This window comes from Megalobrama amblycephala, linkage group LG16, assembly GCF_018812025.1.
Source record: "Megalobrama amblycephala isolate DHTTF-2021 linkage group LG16, ASM1881202v1, whole genome shotgun sequence".
In the NCBI taxonomy this organism is placed as follows: Eukaryota; Metazoa; Chordata; class Actinopteri; order Cypriniformes; family Xenocyprididae; genus Megalobrama; species Megalobrama amblycephala.
In genome coordinates, this window is record NC_063059.1 from 42003922 (window position 1) to 42022041 (window position 18120).

The 18120-nt window shown below is 38.1% G+C and overlaps 1 protein-coding gene across 2 annotated transcripts in view; it reads left to right on the forward strand.

Moving 5' to 3' along the window:
• The first annotated feature begins 3641 nt into the window (after positions 1-3641).
• lrfn1 (leucine rich repeat and fibronectin type III domain containing 1) overlaps positions 3642-18120 on the forward strand; it is a 160316-nt gene continuing 145837 nt past the window's right edge. Inside the window, exon 1 of one of the 2 annotated variants that reach the window (XM_048161049.1) lies at positions 3642-4840. The gene's annotated coding sequence lies outside the window, so the exon portion shown is untranslated. The remainder of the gene's footprint in view (positions 4841-18120) is intronic. The other variant, XM_048161046.1, reaches the window with a different exon arrangement.

Below are 18120 nucleotides of genomic sequence, written 5' to 3' on the forward strand. Positions count from 1 at the left end.
GTGGCAATCTAACAAAATTACTGATTGGACAGAGAATGAGTCAGACATGAAATGTTTACTATAGTAACCCAAGTGAGTAATGTGTGTTTTTATCAAACATTCGGGTTTCTTCTCATGTCAAAGAAACTGAATTTCTAATGCTCTAAGAAAGCCATTATATGAAACTATTATTGAGCAGAATCTGCCATTGAAATGAATGTATTGTCTATTGAACCGCCGCTGTCCAAGGTCCTGAGTGTGGCAGAAGAATGGGAACTCTCCATGGTGCTGACATTATAAAACGGCCTCAAAAATACTTATACTCCTTTTGTTACGCCAAATTGATTTTGTGTATTTTAGTAAGTTAGTTCTGCAGTGAAATCCTCTCTGGCTTTGATAAAGAGAAGTTATAGACCTTGAGCATTTTTGTTTAAGAGTCGAAATTCTGAGACCACTAGAGAAAATGCAATTTTTTTCAGTGAAAAATTATATGGTCAGTGTAACATTTTGACTAACGTTGAATTGAAAATTGAACATGATTTTCAGACTGACCTTGCATTCAAGATGTTTCAAAGAACAACTTGTTTGTTTGGAAGCAAAGTTAAGCGGTTTATACAATACAGATTCACTGGAAAATAACAAGATCAATGATTCAAACGTACAAATGTAATTTCTGTTGTAAAGCAGCTCTAAAAAGACAATAGTGTCGTTATTCAGCTCGGATTCAATTCAGTAACAGTGTCAAAGTTGCAAAATTAGTGTTTAGCGATGCAGAAATATTACTGAATCATAAATATATCCATTTTATTTTATTTCAAAAACCTTTCTGTTCATATCCAGGTAGTTTCAGACTTTTGGTCCTCGCTGTATGCTTGTGAAGGTCATTTATTACTGACGTTCATTGTCTGGAGACCCAGCTGTGAACTATCCACACATTTCTGTAATGCAGTATTTCTGAAAAGAGTCTTAGGAATGGCATCAGCGCTAAACATTTCAGCAAATGCAAACTAATGCATGCTCTTTTTTTCTCTATTTCATCACATGCACATTCTCCCTCTCCATCACCTCATCTCTTTCCCACTCTCCGGCCCTGTGTGAGGCCTAGATATGTCTACACATCTGTGAATCCCTGCCGTGCTGCTGTGGCGTTTGAGTGACGGGAGAACAGCGTGTTTCTGCATTAGCCACAAAACTCAGCAAAATCTCCCACACCTCCTCTATCTGGAGAAAACCTTCTGCTCAGGCAACGCTCCGTCCTCAACGCGGCAATGCAATTATCAGCTCCTTACGTGATGCTGCGGGTTTTGAGAAATATGGCTGTAAAATGCATACGTGCGTGCATCACAATGCATTGAAATGGCAATAAAAATGCATGCATTAAATTGTGATGGCTAGACGACTGGGTCAGAGCATCTCCAAAACTGGTGTTACCTGGGGAACACATGGCACCAGGATGCACTATGGGAAGAAGGCAAGCCAGCAGATGCTTTGGGGAATGTTCTGCTGGGAAACCTTGGGTCCTGCCATCCATGTGGATGTTACTTTGACACGTACCACCTACCTAAGCATTGTTACAGACCATGTACACCCTTTCATGGAAAGTGGCTGTGGTCTCTTTCAGCAGGATAATGCTCCTGACACAAAGCAAAAATGGTTCAGGAATGGCTTGAGGAGCACAACAACGAGTTTGAGGTGTTGACTTGGCCTCCAAATTCCCCAGATCTCAATCCAATCAAGCATCTGTGCATGGATGTGCTGAACAAACACGTCCGATCCATGGAGGATCCACCTCACAACTTACAGGACTTAAAGGATCTGCTGCTAACATCTTGGTGCAGATACCACAGCACACCTTCAGGGGTCTAGAGGAGTCCATGCCTCGACGGATCAGGGCTGTTTTGGCAGCAAAAGTTGGACCAACTCAATATTAGGAAGGTGGTCATAATGTTATGCCTGATCGGTGTATATATATTAGGTAATAGGTCATTTACAATAAACTATTACGTAAACCCCAGTAAAGTGTGATGTTTTATGAAGCAAGACTCAATCCATAACTAGCACAAGTGTTTTAATACTTTTTCACTTCAGCTCATCATGTGTATAGTCCTAACTATTCCATAGTTTTTATGCAATATTAACCAGCAGCGTCTCACCAGCTGTCTTTGAAGTCGAGGGATTCTTTCATTAGAAAATTCACTCACGTCTCGCTCAGGCTTCAGGTTTAGAGAGCAGAGAACTGTGGAGCCAAATCAATGTGCTCATGTTAAAACAGCCAATCATAAGGACACTACACATGTGACTCCATTTTCCAAAGACACATTGCTTTAAACTAGATTTATTCTGACAGACAGCACTAACTTAATATGAAAAATATTGTTGATTATTGTTGTTTTTAGCATATGCAGGGTGGTAACATTTTTATTTTACAGTTTGGGTCACGGAGTTGATGTATTTAGCCTCTTCTGTCAGAACTGAAACTGAAACATTTTATGCTTTGAATTTTTTTTAAATTTGTACTTTGTTGGAATGGAATTACTTTTGTCGCATTAGCTTTGTGAACACACACACACACACACACACACACACAAACATGGATATGATTTTGACATGTTAAAGGGTCGAAAAATAAAAAGTAACACCTTTATACCTCCGCAGTCAAAAGTGACCAACAAATGACCGAAATGAATATTTTTTTTTGTTTTGTTTTTTACCTTCACTCTATTTTAATCTAAAATATTACATTTATTGAAACATAATTAAAAAAAATTATATTAATTTTAATGGTAAAAAATAGCTAATAAAAATTATATAAATAGTGCATAGTATCATAAAATCCCCTCAAAATTCTAAATAATAATCCAGAAAACATCATTGAACAAAAATATAATAAATATAAATATAACAAAAAAAAAAAGGTTACATTTCAGAGTTTCAGTCATTTTTGACCACAAAGGTACCGAGTGTGACCCAAAAATTAAGGGTGTGATTCAAAATATTGCTGAAAATCCATGACAAATGTCTATATGAATTTAATGGCAGACTCCCATTGTAACAATTTATCCCCATACCATTTCTGAGGGAAATGTCCCATCCCTATTGGGGCATATTGTCACTTTTTTTCTTCTTCTTCTTCTTCCAATAATATTGCAAATAGCTTTTCCATTGACATGACTTTAAGGTTTTTGTCCATAAATTAATTGGCTTTAAAACTCAATCCTACCCACAGAAGTGTGACAACTAGCCCGTCTAATTTTAATGGTAAAAATAGCTAATAAAAATGATATAAATAGTGCATAGTATCATAAAATTCCCTCAAAATTCTAAATAATAATCAAAAAAATATTATTGAACAAAAATATATTATATTGATTTTCCTGAAAAAGAAACAAAAGTTTCATTTCAAGGCTAAAGGTACCAAGTGTGACCCAAATAGTAAGGCCCTCAAAATTTTGATAAATCCATTACAAATGTCTATGGTAGACTCCCACTGTGACAACTTACCCCATATAACAGCTTTCCCTATTGGGCATGTTGTCACAAATGTTTTTTTTTTTTGTTTTTGTTTTTTGTTCTTCCAATAATATTGCAAATAGCTTTTCCATTGACATGACTTTAAGGTTTTAAGGTTTAACTGGCTTTAAAACTCAATCCTACTCTCAGAAGTGTGACAACTAGCCCCTGTCCCCCTTTTTGGTGTGGATTGATAATGCAGAATGATTGTGTGGTAAACAATTAAATGTTATATTTGTCTTGATAACGTTGTTGATTACCCCTGACTAATTTTAAAGAAGAAATGTGGCTATTTTCAAAACTATGTGCATTTAAAGTAGCCTATGTGGAATAGGCAGGTGAAATTTCGCTATTGGCATGTGTGCAAATCCATCTCTCATCCTCTCGCACACTACAGACACAGAGCAGTGTTGTCTTCAGCTCGCCGTGAGTGGACTGTTACCGAGGGAGGGACACGCAGATGCTCCTTCATGAGGAGTAAAGCAATACATCAGCGACTCCAGCGCGGTGCCAAATGTTTCTAATTCGGTTTCTGCGACCGTTTCCCGCAGGATGCCGTTTGGGAAAAAATGCGCATATGAAATAAACGTGGGTGGGATCCCTTCTGCGTTGGCCACTGGATCTATGATAACGAAACTGCGAGCTGCATTTGGAGAAATGCTGGAAAATATATCTGTATTCTGAGCAAACTGGATGGGCTTTTCTGAGGGAAATAGCGCCGGTGTGAATGGACGCTTTGTCCTTTGCGTCTTTTTTCATGCCCTTGTTCTTTATCCGAGGGGATTGTAAACGCATTTCTCATCAGATGATCTAATTTTCGTGTTTATGTACTAAATACGACGATATCGTACTGTTTTTACCTCAGTCGATGTAGTTATATGGCGTGTTTCCTCTGAGGCGATCCGACGTGAGGTGAAAAGTCTGACCGGACCTCCTTCAGAAGTAAACCATCAACATTTATGGATTGTTCGAGAATTTATCATTCTAACGGTGTTTTGGAAGTCTAAAAAATATTGGATTAAATCGCCTTTATTAATCAAATGTGCTGAAACCGAAAGTCTGTTGTGGGATTTCAAAGATCGTTTGAATCGAGGGAGCCGTTTGGATTGAAGAACCGTTAAGAATCGCCGTTAAGATTTTCGCGCCACTTTCTGCATTCGGATGAGATTTCTTGGTCTATATTCATACATTTATCGTTTTATATGTATTATAGAATATATTTATTCTGGTGAGCATATTGTTACGAGACTCTGGACCCAGAGGAGGTGATTTAGACATCATCTATCAGAAGATCTCGGACATTTCTGTGCTGCTCTGAACTTGAGAGGCGTTTGGATGCTCCAGGACGGAGGTAACGCACTTATTGTTTTCATTTTAAGCGATAAGAACACCAACAAAACACTCTGTGATCCAATACTTTGGTTATTTGCGTTCAGTTTGATGACTATATTTAGCATCACACTGCTTTTCTTCAAATGCCAGCTCGTTGTTTAATAAATCAAACCTTAGAGGTCAAACATTTATTAAATAATGAGCGATTGTTTGCTTGTGGTGTGGTACCTTGCAAATTATTATGCAATCTGGAAGGTCTATTGAAAACAAATTCGTGTCTTTGGTTCGGATACTCAATGCGCATAGCAGGACTTGCAGACCCATTAGCGGAAGAGCGATATTTTTAAGAGGCGATGATGAAAATAACTAATGGGATTTGGCATTACTGTTGTTGTCAGTCAGAAAATGTTGATTGATCTTCCTATTGAAGGACCGCCTTGCTTCTGCTAGACCTTCAGAGATTCCTCTGGTCATTAACAGTCATTAAACTTTCCATTTACATTCTCAGGCCCGTTTATTTCACATTTAAATGTCAATGTAGGGCTATGGGACGCTGGGATGTTGGCTATAGGTTATGTAAAGGTTTGCTGGAGAGCCTAAGTTGCGCTTTTGAACGGTTCTTTTAGTAGGACCGGTGGGAATTGCTGCATTTATCAGTAACTCAGAGACTTTGGGCACAGTAAAATCACAGTAAGACCGATGTGAGAGGTCAGATAAACGCAGCAGGTCCGGTACCGCAGTCCGGATTGAGTCCCGGAGCTCATGCTGCTGTTGTTGGGGTGTGTCTGTCTGCGGCTGGGAGCGCGAATGGAGCAGCGGCCGCTGGGGGCCACTGGCACATAACTCACTCACTCACACACACACACACACACACATACATGAGGACACAAATGTGTATAATGACATGGGTATTACAACGTAAACATGTTTTATGAGGACACTTCCACAATTCAAGATGTTTAGTAAGCCATTTGGTTTACAAGGACAAATTTGTGTCCTCATAAACCATGTATACAAACCATGTACACACACACACACACACACACACTCTCTCTCTCTCTCTCTCTCTCTCTCTCTGAGAGGGAGAGCCGAGACATAGGCCTACTAGAACTAAATGGAATTAGTATCATATACAGGGGCTACAAAGTATTTGGACACTTGAAATGTATGAATGTGATTGCATGTGATTTTTTTTTTTTTTGGTGAGCCGAACCCCTTAGACTTAAACTAATTATTCAGATTTTAAATGAATATTTCAATTATTTACTGACATGTTCATGTTCACATGTTTGGTTAATGATCACATAACATGCAAGTAAATAGACAAAATATTGTTTTATTTTGACTGTAGCTGGACTTTAAAGTGGACGTAAACCTCTTTTTCAATGTGATTTGAGTAACAGTCCAAGTCAAATCAAAATGAATAAAGTAAATTAGTAAATTCCAACCGTATTGTCAAAAAATAATATTCATTTATATTATAATAATTAATAATAATTTATTTTCAACTACAAGTTACAATACTAATATTTGTCTTAATTCACTTTCAAATGTTCAAATGTCAATCATTGTTAGTTAACGTCAAATAATGGAATCTTATATTTTATACTTATAATCAACATTTTTATATTTTACTCATTTTTAGTCAGACTCATTTTTATTCAATTACATAATTTGCAGTGCATTGTGGGATAGTAGTTAAATAACTAGAATAAAGTAAAGTTCAATAAAAAGTCAAACTATTGTCTTTTTTCCAATTTTCATATCATTTTGCTTCAAATCAAACGTTGTAATGTTGTGATTCATCTCACAGCCTGTTAGTTCAAGGCTTAGGTCTCGTTATTTAAGATTTTTAAATCCCTGTGAAGATAATGAATGGAAAGAATACTTTATGAACCAAGGCCACTGAAAAAGTCATCGATAAACCAATTAAAATATACCATTCTCTAAATAAAAAGGGTTTGTCCACAAGTAAATAGCTTTGAACTTTTTTAAAAAAAAAATCTATCTATCTATCTATCTATCTATCTATCTATCTATCTATCTATCTATCTATCTATCTATCTATCTATCTATCTATCTATCTATCTATCTATCCAGGGTTATCTGTTAAGGATAGTGTGAACATTAATCTGTAGTAATTGACTATATAAAAACAATGTAAGTTTATAGTATGTCTGCCTTTAGATTGCAGTGTTGAATGTGTGTGTTGGTCAGTGGGCAGCAGTCACACAGGTCTCATCAGTTTATCTCTTTCTACCCACGAGTCTGCAGTTTGTCTTTAAAATAACGTTATTACTCACACGTTAAACCCGGCAGCAGCACACGTCCGCTTTCTGATGACTCTTTCCTGTAGCCCAGCGTGAGGAATGATGTGTGAGGGCTCTATTATTGTAATACTATAATTACTGTGTAAACAGAAGCCTGATGAAATGTGCCATTCGTTCAGCCGCCACCGAATTTAACAACGATCACGTGATATAGAACTTGATTGTGATTGGTTTGCGGACTAGCCAGTTCGGAACCGAAACAGATGGATTCACCGATTCTACAGCTGCGGCGCGAGTTTCCAGAAGATCTCCTGCGTATCAAACTAATCCATGTTCTGGACATCTTAAGCTCTGAAATGCAACACACACACTGACATTGTGATTAGTGACAGCTGGATTATGCGCTGCAGAATATTTAATTCACGTGGATAAAAACAGCTCTAGGCGATCTAACCGATGCTTTGGTCCCCGTCCTGATGCTGGATGGGACGGGTGATGCTCTGTAGGTAGTAAATGGTTTATGCTGATGATATGGATTATCATATTCACAGGCGTGCATATTAGATTTAGTTTAATGATAAGTAGAATGCTCTGGGCTGGTTATGGAAAAGATAATAATTCTGTTCTGGTTGCGGTTACGCAAACAGCCTCTGGGCTTAATAATGCTGATCATGTTTAATTCAGACACGGCATGTTTTTTGCCATGTCTCTTGGTCTACCACCATTCAGCACCTCATCTAAGTGTGTGTGTGGAATTTAACCGGGCGTTTATGTATCATAGAGACTGTCAGCAGCACTAATGGAGTTGCTGGTTAGCTTGTGTCAGTGCAGGCTTGTATTTCTTTCAGGTTTGGGCCTAATTAAGCGGGTTTTTTTTTTTTTTTCGTGTCAGACGGATGTTAGATCACATCCTAATGAACACCTGAATCATTACAGCACATGTTCTGATTATTTGAAGTGAAAATTCACACAGATATAGAAACTGTTAGCCGTTATCACACGTCTAAAGCGGAAAGCTTCAAATAGTAGCGTAAAATAACTTGCACTGTTGTCTGTATCAATAGCATGAGATTGTTGTAGATTTATTGATGTACAGTTCATCACAGATACTTAATCTATACAACCACAGCTTCTAATCATTATTCGGGTATGTTGAAACAAATAAGGTGTCATGTTTTTCCGGCACATATTTCCTGATTTAAAGCGGTGTGCACGAGCCTACTGTATGTGTATGCACAATACTTCAGAGTCTGACCACCTTTTTATTTAAAAAAAATGCAAGAATACCATGCAAACAACATATCATGTTGAAGAGAATTAGAATTAGACTTATACATCGCAGACTGTACAAAGTGAACAAAAATACTTACTTACTTCAATTTTTGAGACACTAAAAAATGCTGGGTTAAAAACAATGCATTTATGGGTTATTTGGCAACCCAGCAGTGGGTACATATTGGACATGCTGGGTTATTTTGACCCAGCTTGTCGGGTTTATACATTAACCCATATGCTGGGTTGTTTTTTGACATAGTGCTGGGTCAGTCAACCTGATATTGAAGGTTTTTCATTTTTAATAATAAAAATGCACTCTAAAATCTCTGTTATATATAAATAACAATCATATCTATTAAAGGAGTCCTTGATTATGATTTCACTTTTTTAAAGGTGCCCTAGCACGCTTTTTCACAAGATGATATATAACTCTAAGGTGTCCCCTGAATGTGTCTGTGAAGTTTCAGCTCAAAATACCCCCTAGATTTTTTTTAACTGCCTATTATGGGGCATCATTAAATATGTGCGTGCTTCCCCTTTAAATGCTCACGCTCCGCCCCCAAGCTCGCGACTCTATAATACATTGCATAAACAAAGTTCACACAGCTAATATAACCCTCAAAATTGATCTTTACAAAGTGTTCGTCATGCAGCATGTCTAATCACATAAGTACAGTGTTTATTTGGATGTTTACATTTGATTCTGAATGAGTTTGATAGTGCTCCATGGCTAAAGCTAACATTACACACTGTTGGAGAGATTTAGGAAGAATGAAGTTGTGTTTCTAAATTATACAGACTGCAAGTGTTTAAAAATGAAAATAGTGGCGGCTCTCTTGTCTCCGTGAATACAGTAATAAACGATGGTAACTTTAACTACATTTAACTTACATTAGCAACATGCTAACGAAACATTTAGAAAGACAATTCACAAATATCACTAAAAAATATCATGATATCATGGATCATGTCAGTTATTATTGCTCCATCTGCCATTTTTTGCTGTTGTCCTTGCTTGCTTACCTGCATAAAGTCGGCTGTGCACAGATCCAGACGTTAATACTAGCTTGTCTAATGCCTTGATCATGGGCTGGCATATGCAAAATTTGGGGGTGTACATATTAATGATCCCGACAGTTGCGTTACAGTTGGTGTTATGTTGAGATTTGCCTGTTCTTCGGAGGTCTTTTAAACAAATGAGATTTTTATAAGAAGGAGGAAACAATGGTGTTTGAGACTCACTGTATCTCATTTCCATGTACTGAACTCTTGTTATTCAACTATGACAAGGTAAAATCAATTTTCAATTCTATGGCACCTTTAACTTTAGTTGCTTTTGCATTTAAAGGGACACACACAAAAACGGCGTGTTTTTGCTCACACCCAAATAGGGGCAAATTTGACAAGCTATAATAAATGGGGTATTTTGAGCTGAAACTTCACCGCGCCGGCGCATCGCATATACATATATATAACACTGCATTTTTTAAAGTGCACAGTCATCAAATTGAAATTGTTCAAATAAAGGAATATTTTCAGGCCAAAGTTGATTATAAAAAATAACTGGTTTGATCATCTTAAAAATGTCATATAGTTTGGATTTGAGTGTAATGATTGGATAGCATTATACTGTAGACAAGGAATATTAATTAAGAAGGGGTCAATCTTCAACCTTAAAATCTGTATGGTTCACTGTAAGTAGGGAATGATGCACGCTATGTAGACTATGTGGTTTGTTATCTTTTTTTTCCAGAGTCTATTTTTAATTCTGTCATGTATTTTATTCTTTGATCTTGCACCCTAGTTCTTAAATACATGGGCTGGTAAATGAAATCAGATATAATTGCTAGGATGTTGATAAGAGCTACATGTTAATGTAGGAGTTTGTTGAAATCACTAGCCCTCAATATGAGCAGTAGCAGTAATGATGCGTGACTTAACAAACACCACTAATTCCACTGGTCATGTGGTGATTAACAAAGAGTCTTCTTGATGACTCAGTCAAAACACTTTCAAATGCTGTGAGGATGCTGACACTTGTTTGGCATGATATTTGGTAGGTTGGACATAGTGAAGCACATGAGTTGTCTTTCCAGGTCTGGTTTGAAGTAGAGGTCATAATTCTGCGATTAGAGTCTTTTGTATTCACATTGCTGTCTAAAGGGGAGGCGTTTATCTTTGTTGGTTATTGGCTGATGAGGTATCAGAGAATGCTCTAAGCTTCTTTGTGCAAGAGCGAAAATCGCTTTTAGCGGCGGATAAGAGTGAGATAATATCAGATAAATCCTGCGGCCTGCGTTAGCATGCAGCATTAGCCGTGTAATAGCATATGGAGTGCAGTTTGACAGAGAGGGATCAGATGGCCGCCAGCCGTTTACCGCAGTTCCGTCTTAATCGCGGAGGGTTAACAGTTGTTTCAGATGCATGCAGAGACAGATAGCCGAAGCCTTTTAGATATTCTGAGCGCATGCTTTTAAAATTCCCCCATGGCTGCAACAGAAGTCTGCAGTGGGTTGATAACTCGCGTGCTGTCAGTCCCTGTCGCGGACGCAGAGGGAAGCTACATGTTCTGCTTCAGAGGTTCTTCTCTTCAGGAATAATTTAAAAGTTCTGTGGGACACATCTGAATTTTTCCTGAGGCGTTGACAGAGCAGACATCTAATTAAGATGGAAAAAAGACAAAAAAATTGACGAGCTGTTTGCAGATGAATACTTTTGAAAAGCGCCCTGTGACACGGGGCACGAGCTTCACCTCTGATTTCAGAGAATGCGACAGATCGGTCATGCGTCACAGACTTGAGTCATTCAACCTGACGGATCTCGTGATTGGGCGAGATCCCATTTCACAGAGTAATTTAATATCACTGGAACAGTATATATACTAGATGTCGCTGCTATAAATTTAATGCAAAATGGTTTATATTTTAATAATCATCTCTTAATGACTATTTGTGGATAACTAACTACTATGCAATGCAACTCATGCAATGCAATATTGCAAATACTTTATATTTTATTTTCAGAATTACTGCATGTTGTTTTGTAAAGCAGTCGTGTCCACTCACTGATATCCAGTCAAATGCATACTATGTTATCAATGGTATTGCATAATCATGTATTCTGACATGTATTCTGCTGAACAGTCATATCACCCAGCACTACAGCAGGCCAATAAGGAGAAATTGAGATGCAGAGAAACTGTGATGGAGTCACGTGACTGTTGAGCTGTCAGGGCAGGCGGTTTACTGGGAGAACCAATCTGTCCGTGAGCTTCACCAATCCGCAGGGTGTGTCATGCCTGTCAAAGATGCCATTCATGTGGAAATCAGCGTGAAGGGATGAAAAACAGCTCCGCGTTCGCCTTGACACATGTCTATTTCCTGAAGCAAAACCTGAAGCCCGAGGGGGTGACAGAGAGAGGAAGATTCTCCCCATGACCATGAGCTGGTGCCTGGTTCTGTGTTTCCATGTAAAATGTGAACTCAAAGCAGGTTATTTAGTAACTAGGTCTGTAACTAAATCCATCGTCAGACCATTAGAAGGCTGGAGTTCTAAAAATCTGATTTGAACATTTGAAGCTGATTGGAACTAATCAACACAGACACACACACACACACACACACAAAGGTCCCTAGCCGAGCAGCCGTTTATCAGTAATTGATGTAGACAGACCCTCTTAATGGATCATTTATTTATAAATCAATCCAAGATGGATTGTTAGATAGAATGATAGAGAGAACAATAGAACAATAGATAGATAGATAGATAGATAGATCTAGAATCTGCAGTTGTTTTGTGAGTGAGAGCACTGTTGGATTAATTTACAGTGTATTCACACAACTTGATAACAGGCCTGTTCACTTTCAGTTTGGGTTCTCTATCTCTTTCAGTGGTTGAAACATAAGATGCAGGACAAATACACATGGTTCCCTTTAATGATCTTATAAGTGCCAATCTGTCACTGTACACCCACTGACAGTAAGAAGAAAGTCCTGCAAGCAAATGTTTTAGCAAGTAACTCGCATACCGATAGTAGCTGAACCTTGTTTTCTTTATGAAATTTCCCGCCAAATCTGACTTAAAAAATATAAGTCATTGTAAGCTTGCTGTAGTAAATTTGTGTACTTGCTTAATAATGGAATTTTGTTCTTTTTTACCCAGAAAATCCTACGTATTGCATGTTTAAAAAGGAGCTAAATGCATTCATGTGATGATGAATACAATAAAAATGTTAAATATTTGAATTGGTTGTCAATGCCAATAGCCTAGTGGGCAGCACTATCATGATGCCTCATATTGTGAGTTGCGCTTCGGGCTTCCCGAGTTTGAGTCCCGGCTCATTGACCTTTCCCGATCCCGTCCCCCTCTCGCTCTTCAACTTTGCTTCCTGTCAACTTACTGTCCTGTCATAATAAGAGCAAAAACGGTAAAATAAATGAATTGATTTTGAGGGAAATTCACCACTCAAGCATTATTTTGGTGGAAATGGGGTAAAGGTGATGATATTTGGGGCAACTTTTTGAGCAATGATGCCGAGCGATGTTGCTTGGGCCCTTTCCTATTGAGAATGGGCAACACATTTCTATCTGGATTCTTTAGATTGATATTTGTTTCCCATTCTCAGTGGGAAAGTGCCCAAGCAACATCGCTCGGCAAAAGTTGTCCCATGTATCATCATCTTAAAAGAGAGAGAAAGAGCGACGGAGCCGAGGAAGGAATGTGGAGCACCATTAGATGATAGAGACAAACCCCTACTGAAGTAATGAACCAGGATCATTAACATCTCACACAGACCGAATAACATCATAAAGTCACATCTGCACTGAAAGCTGAACCTGCCTGGTAATGAGACTGATGGAAAACATTAAGACAGACAGAAGAAATGAATAGAAAAAGACAGTTCTCCTACAACACACACACACACACACATTCCCAAAGTAGAGTAATTTCAGTTTTATTGTTTTGAACACTCTGGTTTGGGGTCAGTTCAGGTTCATCCTCAGAAGATGAGACTCCTCCACCTCTTCAGGCAGAAAATACTAATTTCATTTGAAATGCTGCTCAATCTTTCTTTCATTCTTCCAACCCTTCATCTTCTCATAAACCCCGGTGTACGAGAAGTGAATTAGCAGCAGATCCTTGAATTAATTCCCATGAAAACCAAATTATTGCTCAAGAGCTCTTGTTTTAAGAAATATTAATTACATTCCTCATTTGCATCAGAAGCTGCTGAACTCAGTAACATCTCTAAATTTAAGTCATTTAGGGATGAAAACGACCGTCATATCAGTGGCAGATGATATGCATATAAAATGTGGCCTACATGCAGACAGTTTCTCTGTTCTCTCACGGGTCCGTGTGTTTGGCGAGAGTTGCTGGCTGTGAAAGTCCGGCTCAACCTCCATCTGTCCCTGTCGCCTCACGGGCTCCACCAGAGTCAATCCGGCTCATACTGGCAGAACTTTACAATCAGACTAGCAGCTCTGAGGGCGTGTTCACACTAGAGCCGGTGTCAGAGCGGTTTCGTACCTGTGAACTGCACCCACATCTGTCTTAGCAACCCTCAGTTGGTAGGAACACTGTTTGGTCTGAATTGTGTAAATGAACTGTTATTGATGACACTAAAGTGCCTGTTGTAGTATAACTCATTTCTTCATTATGTCTCCACAGTAATTGCCTTTAGCAAACAGCTTGTGTTCTTCTCATCTCCTAAAATTAATCCACGGCAAAAAGACAAGCTCTGTTGCGAATGTATTGAGGTTTGGTAGTAAAATCAAATGAGCCTCATATCAGCAGAGGCTCTGAGTTAAATTGACCCGCACTGGTTCAGAAAATCCTTGCAGAACCTCTAAATCAAATTTACCAATGCTGGCTTACCGTTTATATCACAAAGACCAGTCCTGGCAGAACCTGCATGTCAAATTGAAAAATCCTGGATTAAAATTCATATCAGAATGAACCTCTATACCAATCCTGGCAAAGCTAATTCTACTTTAATCCATCTTACAGGCTGGAGTTGGTCTCTAATAATGGGTTTTGGCTATGATAAAGGGTTGTGCTACTCTATTGAATGAGATGGAGGGTCAGATGAAATCACAATAATCGCTAAATCACTTTCATGACCTTACTTGTTAACATGACTGGTGCAAGATCAAGCTTGTAGAAGCAGTCTGGAAGAAAACCAAAAACAGTTCTTTAATAATTTCATGTGATGACATAAACATGCTCGATTACTCATCTGCGATTATTGAACATTTCCCGCCATCAGGACTGATGTTTGTACCCAGCGTTCCAGCTGTTGTTCTCGAGCATTTCCACTCCGCCACGTTCCTCTAACAATCCGGGTGATTTTTCAGCACTGCTGCCATGGCACAAAAGTAACCTTTTGTTTTTATTGTTTCCTAACAACTTTTTAAATGCATTGTAGATCTTGTAAGGCTAAACTAATCGTTGAAGTGATTATGTTTGCCCACTATCTTCCAGGCGAAGTAGACAATTTATCAGCCTGCGACAAATTCCAAGGTGCTTCTGTTTGATTAATAACTTTTTAATGTTCACCTAGCGCTGAGCCATTTAGATGTGGCCTGTAGTACAGAAGCACCGGCCCTCTCGCTCCTGACTAAACACGTCTAGACTCCAATCGATGCTAGTTTTAGACCTGAGAGCACCTGTCAGAAAATTCAATATCAGGGCTCTAGCTGAGTCCACATTTGTAAAGTGTCACACGACTCAGAATTTAACATCATTTCCTTTTCTATTCATGAATGTGAATTTGAATCGAAGTGCTGCAGTCCTTTTAGCCAGATAATTCTTTTGATAATTATGTCCATCCCTCCTTCCCTCCATTCATCCCTCCACCAATCCGTCCATCTCTCCACCTATCCATCCAGTCCTCCATTCATCCCTCCACCAATCCCTCCATCCATCATTCTGTCTGTCGGTCATACACTCCTGCAATATTCAATAATTGGACCAGGAGGCTTTAGTTGCCATCACGACCCAGAATGTTCCTCCATGTCTGGATGGTACGGAAGCAGTGATGTTGTTGTGGTGAAAGGAGAGGTGTTATGCTATTATGCTGTGTGGAGGACGTCATGTTTCTAGGGTGATATAACAGAAGTAATGGTGTTATAAGAGATGATGGCTTTATGTTGTTCTTGATTTGAGGTATTGTTGTTTCCCTAATGGACTGTATTCCGATTCCAACACAGAAACCAATGAACTTAAAACGGTGTCAGTCCATAAGCATCATGAATGCATTTATTTCAGTTGCCTGTCACACTGTTTTCCTTGGAAGCATCTGAAGAAAGTTAAGATGGTTCTTATTTGAAAAGCAGAAACCTCAGATTTCCTCCTGAGAAAAACTCCCGAAATCTCAAATGAGTTCCAGTAGATTCTCAACAATATCTCAGATTTGCCAAGATACTAAAGTCTGCAATCAAGTCAGATATTTCAATATCTTATCAACTTTAATATTCAATATTTTCAATATTGAACAACACCAGAGTGATGACTTAATTTTCATTTTATGGTGAACTAACTCTTTAAGAAAGGGAATTTTCAACCCATTTGACTTCTGTAATCTGATGCGAAACTGGATATTCAATGAGAAATTCATCCTGGGGCTTGATTTAATCTATAAGGATTTGATTGGATTGTTTAAAGCGTATCTATTTGACAGGTGGTTGAAAAATATGAGGGATTTGTGGGCTTTTTTTCTTTGTAATAACGTGCACTGATGAAGCACTCACAATAAGAGTAGTATTGACTTCATGAACGGGCAACATCTTAGCAATAAAATCTGTTGGTCTGGTCCACAGTGAGACTTTTTTTAGTTTGTGCTCGCAATTTGTGTGACATGAGAAGATCACCAAAGTAGATGCGACTCGCTTCCAGCTTGATCTAATCTGACATAATCATTTAGAAAACTTCCTAATGCACAGCGCTTAAGAGCTACTTTTTGGAAAGCACAGCTTGAAAGGGTTGGAGAGTATTAGCATACAGCGGCTCGACTTAAAAGCTAGAAATCCATTTATAGGGCAAATTGCAGCCAAAGAGAAAGGATTGAAACACAGAGACAAAATAATAACGTAGAATGTGCGGGACGGAGATTAGCTATCTGTGCAGGGAAGATGCACATTTCAGTAGCTGTAAGCTCTTGTTTGCTGGGTAAAACCTGACGTTAAGTAGAGGATTTGACAGCAGACAGCATGTCCGTGATGATTGAGAGCACCAAACAGCTATTTGTTCGTCCGCCTCCGCGGCAGACAGCGTGATTGATGAGGATATGTGTTCACTGCCATTAGCATGGGGGCTAAATCAGTGGTCTGTGCTGGACCTCTGCCACCCTCGCTGTTTACTCTCCATGTTCATTAGCTTCTGTGAGCTGTTTTTTTTATCACCTAAAGACTTTGATTTATTATGTTAGAGTTTGGAACACATTTGGAACTACCTGAATGTGCCCTTGAGGATCAATAAAGTATGTCTGTCTGTCTCTGCGTCAACAAACTCAAGCTGAAAACAAGCGTCACTATGGCCTACTCTGTCTGAAGGGCATTAGTGTGTTTTCTGCTCCCCATATTAACACACATTACTGGCTAAAAGTTTGGAATAATTTATATTGAAAGAAGTCTCTTCTGCTCACCAGGGCTGCATTTATTTGATCAAAAATACAGTAAAAATTGTGAAATATTATTAAAATTGATTTTTTTTTTTTTTTGAATATATTTTAAAATGCAATTTATTCCTGTGATCAAATCTGAATTTTCAGTCTTCAGTGTCACATGATCCTTCAGAAATCATTGCTGATTTGCTGCTCAGTTATCAATTATTACCGATGCTCAATTATTAACAATGGTTTGTATTATTATTATTATCAGTAGCTCTGTTTCCGTCCACCTATTTTTATGTGCATTTTGGGATATTGCATAAAAACTGCTGGATGGAAATGCAAATATGTGCATAAATTCTAAAAATGTGCATAAAAAACTAACGCGCTCAATTAGGGTAGATGCATTTTTATCTGACATGAAGACATGCACATAAACTACAATGAAAACACATTTACTGAATAAATCCCTCAATGCACAACAAAAAACTCATGTGGAATAATTTATTTTGGAATCATTTATTTTGAAAGAAGTCTCTTCTGCTCACCAAGACTGCATTTATTTGATCAAAAGTACAGTAAAAATTGTGAAATATTATTATAATGTAAAATAGCTGTTTTCTATGTGAATATATAGTAAAATGTAATTTATATCCAGTGATCAAAGCTGAATTTTCAGCATCATTCCTTCAGAAATCATTCTAATATGATGATTTGATGCTCAAGAAACATTTATGATTATCATCAATGTTGAAAACAGTTAAGCTGCTTCAGATTTGTGTGAAACTTTCTATTCATCAAATTATCCTCAAATAATTTTCAACATTAGCTACGTTTTAATTCCAAGATGCAAATTTAACTTATTTGCAAAACTGGAATATGGCATAAAACATTTGTGAATAAAGCAGCGTTTCCATCCCATGTTTTCAAGAGAACAAAATAGTCATTTCCTGGAAAAACTGGCGCAAAATATCTGTAATAAAAAATTGGAATTCAATCAAATCATCCTGATGACTGACTTTGGCTTCAGAATGACCAAACCAACATTTGAGATGCTTCAATGTGATTGGTCCGCTGGTCACATGGGTTGAATATCCCAAAATGCACATAAAAATAGGTGGATGGAAACAGAGCTACTGATAATAA